The following is an 11,093-nucleotide window of genomic DNA, read 5'->3' as shown; positions in this document are numbered from 1 at the left end:
TGTATGTCTGACAAATTTGTCCCTATCTTTGGGGACTCAGTTTAAGCATCAGCTCCTTTCGAAACCTTCCCTGAAACCCAACCCCCCGATAGAACTTGCCATACCCTCCTTCCTACCACTGACTCCCCTTCTACACCATGCTTTAATAATGCCACTTATCATAGAGTCAGGTAATTTTTTACTTTCTTATCTGACTCTTTCACTAGATTAAAAGCTCCTTAGGAGTTTACAAATCTCATATTAAGGTATAAAACCCAGCACTTAGTACTGTGTCTGGTTTACAGAAGAAGTTTGGTAAGTGCTTGTTAAATTAAAAAAAAAAAACTCATCTAACGTTTTTTTGAAGATCTTATTTATTTATTTGAGAGCGAGAGAGAGAGAATCTCAAGCGGACTCCATACTGAGCAAGGAGCCCAATGCGGGGCTTGATCTCACGACCCTGAGATCACGACCTGAGCCAAAACCAAGAGTCAGATGCTTAACCGACTGCACCACCCAGGTGTCCCCCCATCTAACATTTTAACTTTAGAAGGCTTTCATTATATTGCTCCATTTGATCTTGGTAAGTGGCAAAGCAAGGAGTTGAGCCCAGCTTTTCTAAAAGGAGGGAAAAAACCCAAACCCTGTGGCGGGTTTTATTCTTGCTCATTCCAGATCCTCTCAGATCTCTTACAAGTCCATCCCAGCCCTCCCTCGGTTGCTGTTTGCTTTTGCTTCCAATAACCAGAACCTGGGGCTCTTCTGAGGGAGGACGGTCCTCAGGCTACCAGAACGGCTTTGACCCCTCCGTCTTCCCTAGTTGCCGCAAATGACTAATCGGATGTGAGAGTCTGAAAGCGCAGTTTGCTTGTCTCCGTAGAATTTACTATCCTGAGTTCCCTGAGGGATTAAGCTGCCCTCGGTGGGACTGCCTGAAATCTCATTTTTGCTTGGCTGCTTCTTCTTTCTTGTCCTGCTTTCCCTATGCCCTTCCTGGCTTCTCAGAACACTTCTTTAATAAATCTCTTATCCAGGAATCCTTGTCCCAGGGTCTCCTTCTGAGGTCCTCCAGGCACCCAGCTAAGCGTGTTCTTAGTTCCTACTATATGCTAGAAACTCTTGGATGCTTGTATGAAAGCTAGGTCGTTTATACCTCATAAACTCTCTATGAATAAGGTATATGTATTTAATTTTTTTATACCTGAATAAACAGGCTTAGAGATGCTGGGTAGTTTATCCAAAGTCACATAGCAATTGGAAGACTCAGAAGTTGAACCTAGTCACTTTTACTCCAAAGGTGTGCCCTTTCCACCAGGTCTTGATGCCTCTTCGAACGCCAAATTCCATGTTTCTGTCTTGGTGAAGACTGCACAATAGGCTGACTAGGTTAAGATCAATTGGTGGGAACTCTTATTTTTGGTGTTTATCTACGTATCTGGTTGACTCATTGGCCAATTTGTACAACTTTTAGTAGTGTCATCTCGAGTGGCAAAAGGAGGTAAGAGACAAAAAGACCTTCACCAAAATATGCTCTCTCTTTTTTTTCTCTCCTACCCTAGGATTCCCTAAATTAACCATAAATCCCTCTAATGACTACATGACCTTTGGCAAGTTCCCTAACCTCTCTGGGTGTCAATTTTCTTATCTTTATTTTTTTTTTTTCAATTTTCTTATCTTCGAAGTGGAGAAATAAGATGATAAGAATACCTACCTTATAGGATAAGCTAATGAAAAACACTTAGAAGTTTGAGTGCCCAGTACATTGAGCGCCCAATGCAAAGTGTGCATCAATAAATGTTGGCTCTTCTTCCTCCTCCTCCTCCTCCTGTTGCTGCTGCTCCTTATTCAACAGGTTATTCTCCAAAAGGCTATTTGTTAGTTCTTCTGTCCATATGTTCATTATGGTGCTCAACCACAGAGACTCGGGAAGGACAAAATACTAGCAATGAGTCACTCACATAAGCCCTGGATGTGACATACTAAGAAGCAGCTAGTTGCTCAGATATCAATATTGTTATTTCCAAGTGGGTAGATTAAAAGAATATTGAATTGTTCTCACAGTTCGCAAGAGTGAACTCCTATTCCCCCTTGTGGTCACTCCGAGAATTACCACCGCCCCTTGCATCCTAGACCTTACAGGACCCGATTGTAAGTTCCTAGAGACCACTGAGAGACCACATTTAGCTCAGAGGTTACCAAGCCGAAGTCCCAAACCCCTACATGTCGGAGAAGGTGCTAATGAATATTTTCAGAATTTCAAAAAAGTCTAGCTAAAGTCCTTCAATTACCTGTGACAGGGGAAAAAAATTTTCATGCATATTAACTCTTAATCCTCATAACAATCCTTTGAGGTATGTACCACATTATCATTCCCATTTTACAGAAGAAGATGATTCATAGAATAAATTGTCCAAGTAACAAATAGCAGAGATGCGTTTGAACCCAGGCAGTCTGGCTCCAGGGCCTATACCCTTAACTACCCTGCTGTGTGGTTCTGTCATACTATCTCCATTTCCCCAGTCCCCTCTGTGGGCCAGAGCTCAAGCGAGGCTCACACCCTATGTCCTCAAAGCTGAGCTGCATTTTGCAGATGAAAAAGCTCTGGGGGCGCCTGGGTGGCTCAGTCGTTGAGCGTCTGCCTTTGGCTCAGGGCGTGATCCCAGGTTCCTGGGATTGAGCCCCACGTTGGGCTCCTCCACTGGGAGCCTGCTTCTTCCTCTCCCACTCCCCCTACTTGTGTTCCCTCTCTCGCTGGCTCTCTGTCAAATAAATAAAATCTTAAAAAAAAAAAGAAAAGAAAAAAAAGAAAAAGCTCAGACTCAATGGGGCACAAGGAAGCTTTTGTAGGTAAAGAACACATTCATTACTGATTCGTGAAGATGGTTTCACAGGTGTGTACAATGTCAGAACTCGTCTAATCATTCTCTGTGCAGTTTATTACATGTCACTTTTATCCCAATAAAGCTGCTTGGAAATATCAGGTTATTATATTAGACTGGCAAAAATTAGAAAGCCAGGTAATGCTAAGTGTTGGCCAAAATGGGAGGACTATAGGGGCTCCAGTGGGAATGTTCGGTTAGTGCAGCCATTCTGGAGAGCTACTGGCAGTACACAGTCAAATTCATTTTGGCTCTAGCCTAGGGCCCAGTAAGTCTATTCCTGGGCCAATATTAAAAAAAGAAGAATCCCATCATAGTAAAACTGCACAAAATCCAAGAAGTAAAAATACAAAAATATGCAAGCGAGGAGGACTTAAACTACCCGATATCAAGACTAACTATAAAGCTACGGTAATCAAAACCGTGAGGTATTATAAAGACATAGACCAATAGAGTAGAGTTTGGGAACAGAGGCACACATATATGGTCAACTGATTTTCAACAACAGTGCTAGAAAAGGAAGTCTTTTTCCAAAAAACGGTGCAGAAACAATTTGATATACATGAGGGAAAAAAAACTCAACCCTTATCTCACACCATACAAAAAAATTAATTTGAAGTGGATCATAGACGTAATCATAAAAGTGAAAACTTTGGCAAGAAAACAGAAAAAAATCTTTGAAACCTTGGATAGAGAAAGCTTTCTCAGAACAAAAAAAGAAAATTAACCATAAAAGAAAAACTTGATAAATTAGACTTCATCAATGTTAAAATCTTCTCCCCTTCTTTTTTTTAATTTATTTTTTTTAAGATTTCTTATTCAATTTGTTGGAGAGAGAGAGAGAGCACAAGCAGGGGGAGTGGCAGGCAGAGCAGGCAGAGGGAGAAGCAGGCTTCCCGTCGAGCAAGGAGCCTGATGCGGGCTCCATCCCAAGACCCTGGGATCAAGACCTGAGCTTAATCGACTGAGCCACCCAGGTGCCTGGTAGTTTCTTATAAAATGAAACATAACTTATTACCCAGCAATTCCACTCCTAGATATTTACCCAAGATAAACAAAAACATATGTCTACAAAAAAAGTCTTGTAAATGAGTGTGTACAGCAGTTTTATTCGTCATGGCCCCAAATTGGAAATAACCCAAATATCCATCAGCAGGTAAATGGATAAATGAATTGTGGCATATTAATGCAACGAAATACTGCTCAGCAACAAACTGAACTGATTTCTGCAGCAGTAGGGATGAATCTCGACACCATTATGCTAATGAGGGAAGCCAGGCAATAATGAGTACATACTGTATTATTCCCTTTACTGAAATTTTAGAACAGGCAAACCTATATAACAGAAAGCATATCAGTGATTTTCTGGGAGTAGAGAGATTGACAGCAAGAGAACATGAAAGAATTTGGGGAGCTAATGTAATTGTTCCATTTCTTTGCTGAGGTGTTTTTGCATGGGTGAATATATTTATCAAAACTCATCCGACTGTATACTTTAAATGGGTGTGTGTTATTATATGAAAATTAGAACAGTACATCTGATTTCAAAAATTAAAAGAAGAATAGAAACAAAAGGAATAGGAGGATGTAGGGGAAGAGGAAAAAGGAGAGGGAGAAGCAGCATCACTCAGGCTCAGAAAGGGACAGCGATTTACCTGAGGTCACACAGCTAATGAGCTGTGGATTTTGAGATCTCAGTCTAGCTCTAACTGACTTCAAATCTCTGCCACTCTTTNNATTGCTCCCATCGGCAAAGTGGTTTGGTTGTAGTTCACAGGGCTAGAAAAGGAAAAAATAACACTTTATTGGTTTTAATGGGTTTTTGGTTTGTTTGTTTGTTTTTGTTGGTTTGTTTGTTGCTTTAATGGTTTTCAAACAAACAGAGCCATTGGTTGGGTCTTAATTCCTCATTTCAGATGGGGACCTGAGGTCCAGAAAGGAAAGTGACTTGCCTAATGTCACACAGCTGGTAAGTGATGGCCTGGGACAATAACTCTGCTTCTGCGTTCTGATGATTTCTCCATGGGACACCTTCTCTTCCACTTCACTCCTTCATTTTTCCCTGTCTCAGAGAGTTAAGAAAAGTAGCTCATAGAGCTACGAAAATAGTAAAGAAAGAATAAGAAAAAAGAGGGGAAAGCAATGATCAAATGAGTGTTGCAAGCAACAAAAAGAAAAGCAAGTGATTGAACTCTAATGGTTAAGAAAGGCTTTTCTGGAGAAGATGGGATTGGAAGGAAACTTGGAAAGACAATCATATGAAGTTTGTGAGCAGGAGAGTTTAGTTACTGGGGGAGCAAGTGGACTTCATGGGAATACGGTTTGGGAGGCCCACCACCATCCCATTCAGAGTTTTTTCCTCTGGAAACCTGCCACCCCCAAAATGTTATTATCAGAGCCTTAATTTTTTAGGTTGGAATCATATGCCTCCAGGAGTCCTGGGTCAGGGTGACTATCCAACACGCTAAATGCAGAGATTAGTCCTTGGCTTTTTTATCATTCGATAATCCGTGTCTACTTAGTGGGAGCACAGGGCATGAAGAGCCACTCCTCTGGAGTGAAGAGTACTACCCTGGCTAGGCCCTCTGTGTGGACTTCTCAGGTGCACAAAGACAGGTCCTGGGAGGCTTGGAGGCTAGGGATCGCCAAAAATGAGAATGCACTCTTCATGGATCCCTTGGGGGAGTATTTGGTGCCATAACAAACAAACCCACAAAACAGGTTTTATTTCCTGCTAATGTAAAATCCAAGGAAGTGTCCCTGATTGACATGTGACCTTCTTTTTAGCAGTGATTCAATAACCCAGGCTCCTGCCATCTCATGGCTCTGTCCATCTTCACTACATGGCTCCCAAAGTGGCCAAGCTGTCAAACTCTAGGAAGAAGAAAGGGCATGGGGAGGAGGATCTGGTGGACAGAGTATGTCTGTTCACATCCCATTGGCTAGAACTCTGTCACATGGCCACACCTCACAGCAAGGGAATTTGGGAAATGTAGTCTAGCTGCCTGCTCAGGAAGAGGAGGAAATAGACTCAGAAGGGACATTGCCCACAGCACTTAAAAAATAAAATAATTACCACTGATTGAACATCTGCTCTGTGCCAAACATGATGCTGGAACTTCATTTAATTTATTTAATTAACTCAGTCCTCTGAAACACCTCTGCAAAGTGGGTATAATATACAGGGAGGGGATGACAGAGGAAAAAAGCCAAGGTTTGGAAATGTTGGATAATTTGCCCAAAGTCCCCCAGCTAGTGCATGGTGGAGTCAAGGTTTCAAACCTGGGTTTGTCTGGATTCCAGAGCCCAATCTATTTGTAAGAGTGGGGTTCCTTTGTATCTGTGGTTCTTATTTATATTTATATCTCATCTCTTTTCTATAAGGCACTTTTTAGTGGCAACAAGTCATTTACGTATGCAGCGTCCCAGTACCTCCAGTATATGCCCTGGACACAATTGGTGATCGACAATGGTTTTTTTTTTTTTTTTAAGATTTTATTTATTTATTCGACAGAGATAGAGACAGCCAGCGAGAGAGGGAACACAAGCAGGGGGAGTGGGAGAGGAAGAAGCAGGCTCATAGCAGAGGAGCCTGATGTGGGGCTCAATCCCATAACGCCGGGATCATGCCCTGAGCCGAAGGCAGACACTTATCCGCTGTGCCACCCAGGCGCCCCTGATTGAATGATAATACATATACACAGTGCTTTAGAGGTATACAAAGCCCTTTTATGCCTTTAAAACAATCCTGAGGGGCACCTGGGTGACTCAGTCAGTTGAGCATCTGCCTTCAGCTCAGGTCATGATCTCAGGGTCCCAGGATCGAGCCCAGGGACCGGCTCCCTGTGCAGCGGGGAAACTTCTTCTCTCTGCCCCTCCTTCCTGTTCTGCTCTCTCTTGCTATCTCTCTCTCTCTCTCAAATAAATAAGTAAAATCTTAGGAAATAATAAAATAAAAACAAGATTTGAACACAAGTCTTCAAATGCCAAGTCCAGTGCTGGTACCAGCATTACTATTTTCCAACAGGATGACCTTGAGTAGGTAATTTAACCTCACAAATAATTTAACCTCATATTCCTAAGTAAAATGAATATAATCAAAGACTTCACTCCATAGGCAAGTAAGTAAAGGCACTAATACTTATAAAGCATTTGGTACAGTGGTTGGCACTGGGTAAGCACTCAATAAAAATGAACTATTGATTAAGAGATTTAAGTTCTTTTTTTTTTTAGACCGTGGCATGAGCTTTATTACTTGTTCTAAGACACATAACAATTTCAGAGATGTTTAAAAACACATGCATCTTTTTAAAAGAGACAGTTGAGGGGCGCCTGGGTGGCACAGCGGTTAAGCATCTGCCTTCGGCTCAGGGCGTGATCCCGGCGTTATGGGATCGAGCCCCACATCAGGCTCCTCTGCTGGGAGCCTGCTTCTTCCTCTCCCACTCCCCCTGCTTGTGTTCCCTCTCTCGCTGGCTGTCTCTATCTCTGTCGAATAAATAAATAAAATCTTAAAAAAAAAAAAAAGACAGTTGAGTTCTTTAATATATCACTTGATTTAAGTTCCCTGACATTTCAGTTTTTTGTCATATGTAGATGGAAATATTCATATCTCCTTTGCTGTTTCTTTTTAAATATTTTATTTTATTTTATTTTATTTTAAAGATTTTATTTATTTATTTGACAGAGAGGGAGACAGCCAGCGAGAGAGGGAACACAAGCAAGGGGAGTGGGAGAGGAAGAAGCAGGCTCCTAGCGGAGGAGCCCGATATGGGGCTTGATCCCAGAACACTGGGATCATGCCCTGAGCCGAAGGCAGACGCTTAACGACTGCACCACCCAGGCATCCCTTAAATATTTTATTTTTAAGTAATCCCTACACCCAATGTGGGGCTTGAACTTACAACCCCAAGATCAAGAGTCACATGCTCTACTGACTGAGCCAGCCAGGCGTCCCCTGTTTTGTTTTGTTTTTTTAATATTTAAATGAGCAAAAGCCTTTAAAGCCTCTAGTAAAGTGCTTAGCATGTGGTAAATGGGAGGAAGGAACAGAGAGATTGCTTTTTAAGAAACACCAAACCAAAGTCATAATTTTTTCTTTCAAAAAATTAGATGCTGGGTAGATGCCCAGGAAATGTTTGTTGACTGACAAATGAGCAGATGCCAACACCACTGCAATGTACAGCATAATAAATGAATTTCATTTTTCTTTTTTTTTTTTATTTCATTTTCTAAAACATGCTTTTTAGAACACTTGCCTGTCCCTACTCAGGCTTTCTAGTTTCTTGGTTGGAGATCAGTAAATCATTTTCTTTTTGCCAAAGTGTCCTTACGAAGGCCCTAGAGATTAGTCAAGACTGCGCTTTGAGATCCTGAAGGAAGGAAGGTGGCTCTGTAGGGCTGTGGTCGTAGGAACAGTCAGCTACTTCTGGATCTCCCTACCCCTTCCACTCTTGGGACACATGCTTAGGGCACGACTGGGCTCTGAAAGCCACACACACAACTCTTTTTACTTAGGAGTTTGTGGCTTTTCTTTTCTTTTCTTTTCTTTCTAGATTTATAGCTTCCTTTTAGAAAGTTTGTCAAGTATTCAAAAAATACAAAGCGGGCTCCCTGCTCGGCAGGGTGTCTGCTTCTCTCTCTCCCTCTTCTTCTCTCCCCCCACCCCCGCTTGTGTTCTCTCTCTCAAATAAATAAATCTTTAAAAACATTAAAAATACAAAGAAGAATCATTGTTAATATTTGGTTTATCATTTGGGGTTTTTTTCTTATACATACAAAATTTAAAAGATAAATTGATCTTATACTATATTACATTTCCTTCTTAAAACATTATATCATAAATATTTCCCTATGTTCTCAGTTTTCCTAAACAAAATTTTATTCATGTCTGTATAAAATATCATCACATAGCTACACCATAATGCATTTTTTGCCTCCCTGGTGCATATTTAAGTTTGACCAATTTCCCACCAATAAAATAACGCTGTGGGATATACTTGTACATAATTTCTTATATTTATTCCTAAGTTTTTCCTTAACATAAATTCAGTGGTAATCTGGAGCCTATTTGTACCGGCTCCTGAGAGCCACCTGTCGACATCTCTTCCCAGCTACACACGTATGTTAGTAGCTTGAAAATGGCCATTGTGGGAACATTTATATCACAAAATCAGTAAAGGCTACGAATCAAGGGCTGTTCTCCCTGCCTCTGTCGGTTGTTCCATATTTTCCAGTACACCGCTATGTAAGTTCCTCAAAGTAGTATTTCAGAAGCAAAGAGAATGCGCATTTTATACACATTTTAAACGTTTTATTATTGCTTTGTTGTCTTCCAGAAAGGTCAGGCACTTCTACTAGCGACTTACGAGAATGAGGCAGTGTCGGCATTTTAGTCAGCTTGCAGTGGAGGAAGGATAAACCTTGCAGATTTTAAAAGCCAAAATCAATGAAATAGAAAACAGAAAAACAATCCAAAAACAATCCAAAAAGTTGAGAGTATCAGTAAAACTGATAAATCTCTAGCCGATTGATCAGGAAAAAAAGAGAAGACATGAATTACTGATATCTGGAATGAGAAACATTCCAGGGACATCACTATACATACCACAGACATTAAAATAATAAGGGAATATTATGAACAACTTGATGTCAGTAAATTAGATGCCAACAACCTAGATGAAATGGGCAAATTCCTTGAAAGACACAAATGACCAAAGTGCATTTGAGAAGAAATAGATAACCAGAATAGTTGTGTATCTCAGTAATGCAAAGTTAAACATCTGAAATCAACCTATATAATCATTACATCAATAGACTAAAACAACAAAAACAGCAAAAAACATACGATCATCTCAATGGGTACAGAAAAAGCATTTGACAAAATCCGAAACCCATTCATGATAAAAACTCTCAGCAAACTAGGAAGAGAAGCAACTTCTTTAGCTTGATAAAGGACACCTAAGAAAAACCCACAGATAACATCATACATAATGGTGAAAGACTGAGTGCTTTTCCCCTAAGATTGAGAACAAAGCAAAATGTTTTTAAATTTCATATCGTACCAAAGATTCTTTTTTTTTATAATGATTTTTTATTATATTATGTTAGTCACCATACAGCGTACCAAAGATTCTAATCAATGCAATAGGCAAGAAAAAGAAATGAAATGCATACAAATCGGAAAGGAATAGATAAAACTATCTTTATTTGCAGAGGACAAGATTGTCTATGTGGAAAATCCTAAGGAATCTACAAAAAGAGCTCTTAGAACTAATAAGTTCAGCAAAATAGCAGAGTATACAGTCAATATATAAAACTCAATTGGGGGCACCTGGGTGGTTCGTTCAGTTATGCGTCTGCCTTTGGCTCGGATCATGATCCTGGGGTCCTGGGATTGAGTCCCATGTCTGGCTCTCTGCTCAGCAGGGAAGACTGCTTCTCCCTCTTCCTCCGCCGCTTCCCCTGCTTGTGCTCTCTCTCTCTCTCAAATAAATAATTAAAATCTTTAAAAAAATAACAATCAATCGCATTCTTTTATATTGGCAACACATAATTGGAAATTGAAATTTAAGAAGCAATGCCATTGACAACATTATTCAAAATATTAAATTCTTAAGGATAAAGTCAACAAAAGATATGCAAGACCTGAACACCGACGTCTACAAAATTAAATAAAATCTCAACAGATGGGAGCGCCTGGCTGGCTCAGTCATTGGAGTGTGTGACTCTTGATCTTGGGGTTGTGAGTTCGAGCCCCACACTGAGGTAGAGTACTTAAAAATAAACTCTTAAACAAATACAACTAAAACCTCAAGAGGTGAAGATACACTGTGTTCATGAATTGGAAGACTCAATATTGTCAAAATGTTAATTCTTCTCAAATTAAGTTATAGACCTAATGCAATTCCAGTAAAAACCTTACAGATCTTTAAAATTGCCAGATTAAACACCACTTGGGTTTAGAATTAGGAAGGTAGGAAAGCAGTAAATGTTGGGAGCAGGGAATTCCAGCCTAGACCTGAATCTAATCCCAACTCCGTCCCTTCCTAGCTCTGGGCCCTTGAGTAAATTGTCTAATTTCCTCATCTTTTGAGTGGAGATGATAATTTGCCTCCTGGTGGTCACTCTGATGATTTGGCACAGTGCTTGGTGCCAAGGGCTCAGTGTCTGTCAGGACAATTTCCTTTACAATTTTGGATTTCCCTTAAAAGAAAATCTTTGTGACCATTAGCT

The sequence above is a fragment of the Ursus maritimus genome, unplaced genomic scaffold, assembly GCF_017311325.1.
Source record: "Ursus maritimus isolate PB19 unplaced genomic scaffold, ASM1731132v1 scaffold_32, whole genome shotgun sequence".
NCBI lineage: Eukaryota > Metazoa > Chordata > Mammalia > Carnivora > Ursidae > Ursus > Ursus maritimus.
The sequence above is the reverse complement of the archived record's forward strand: the minus strand, read 5'-3'. Positions refer to the sequence as shown.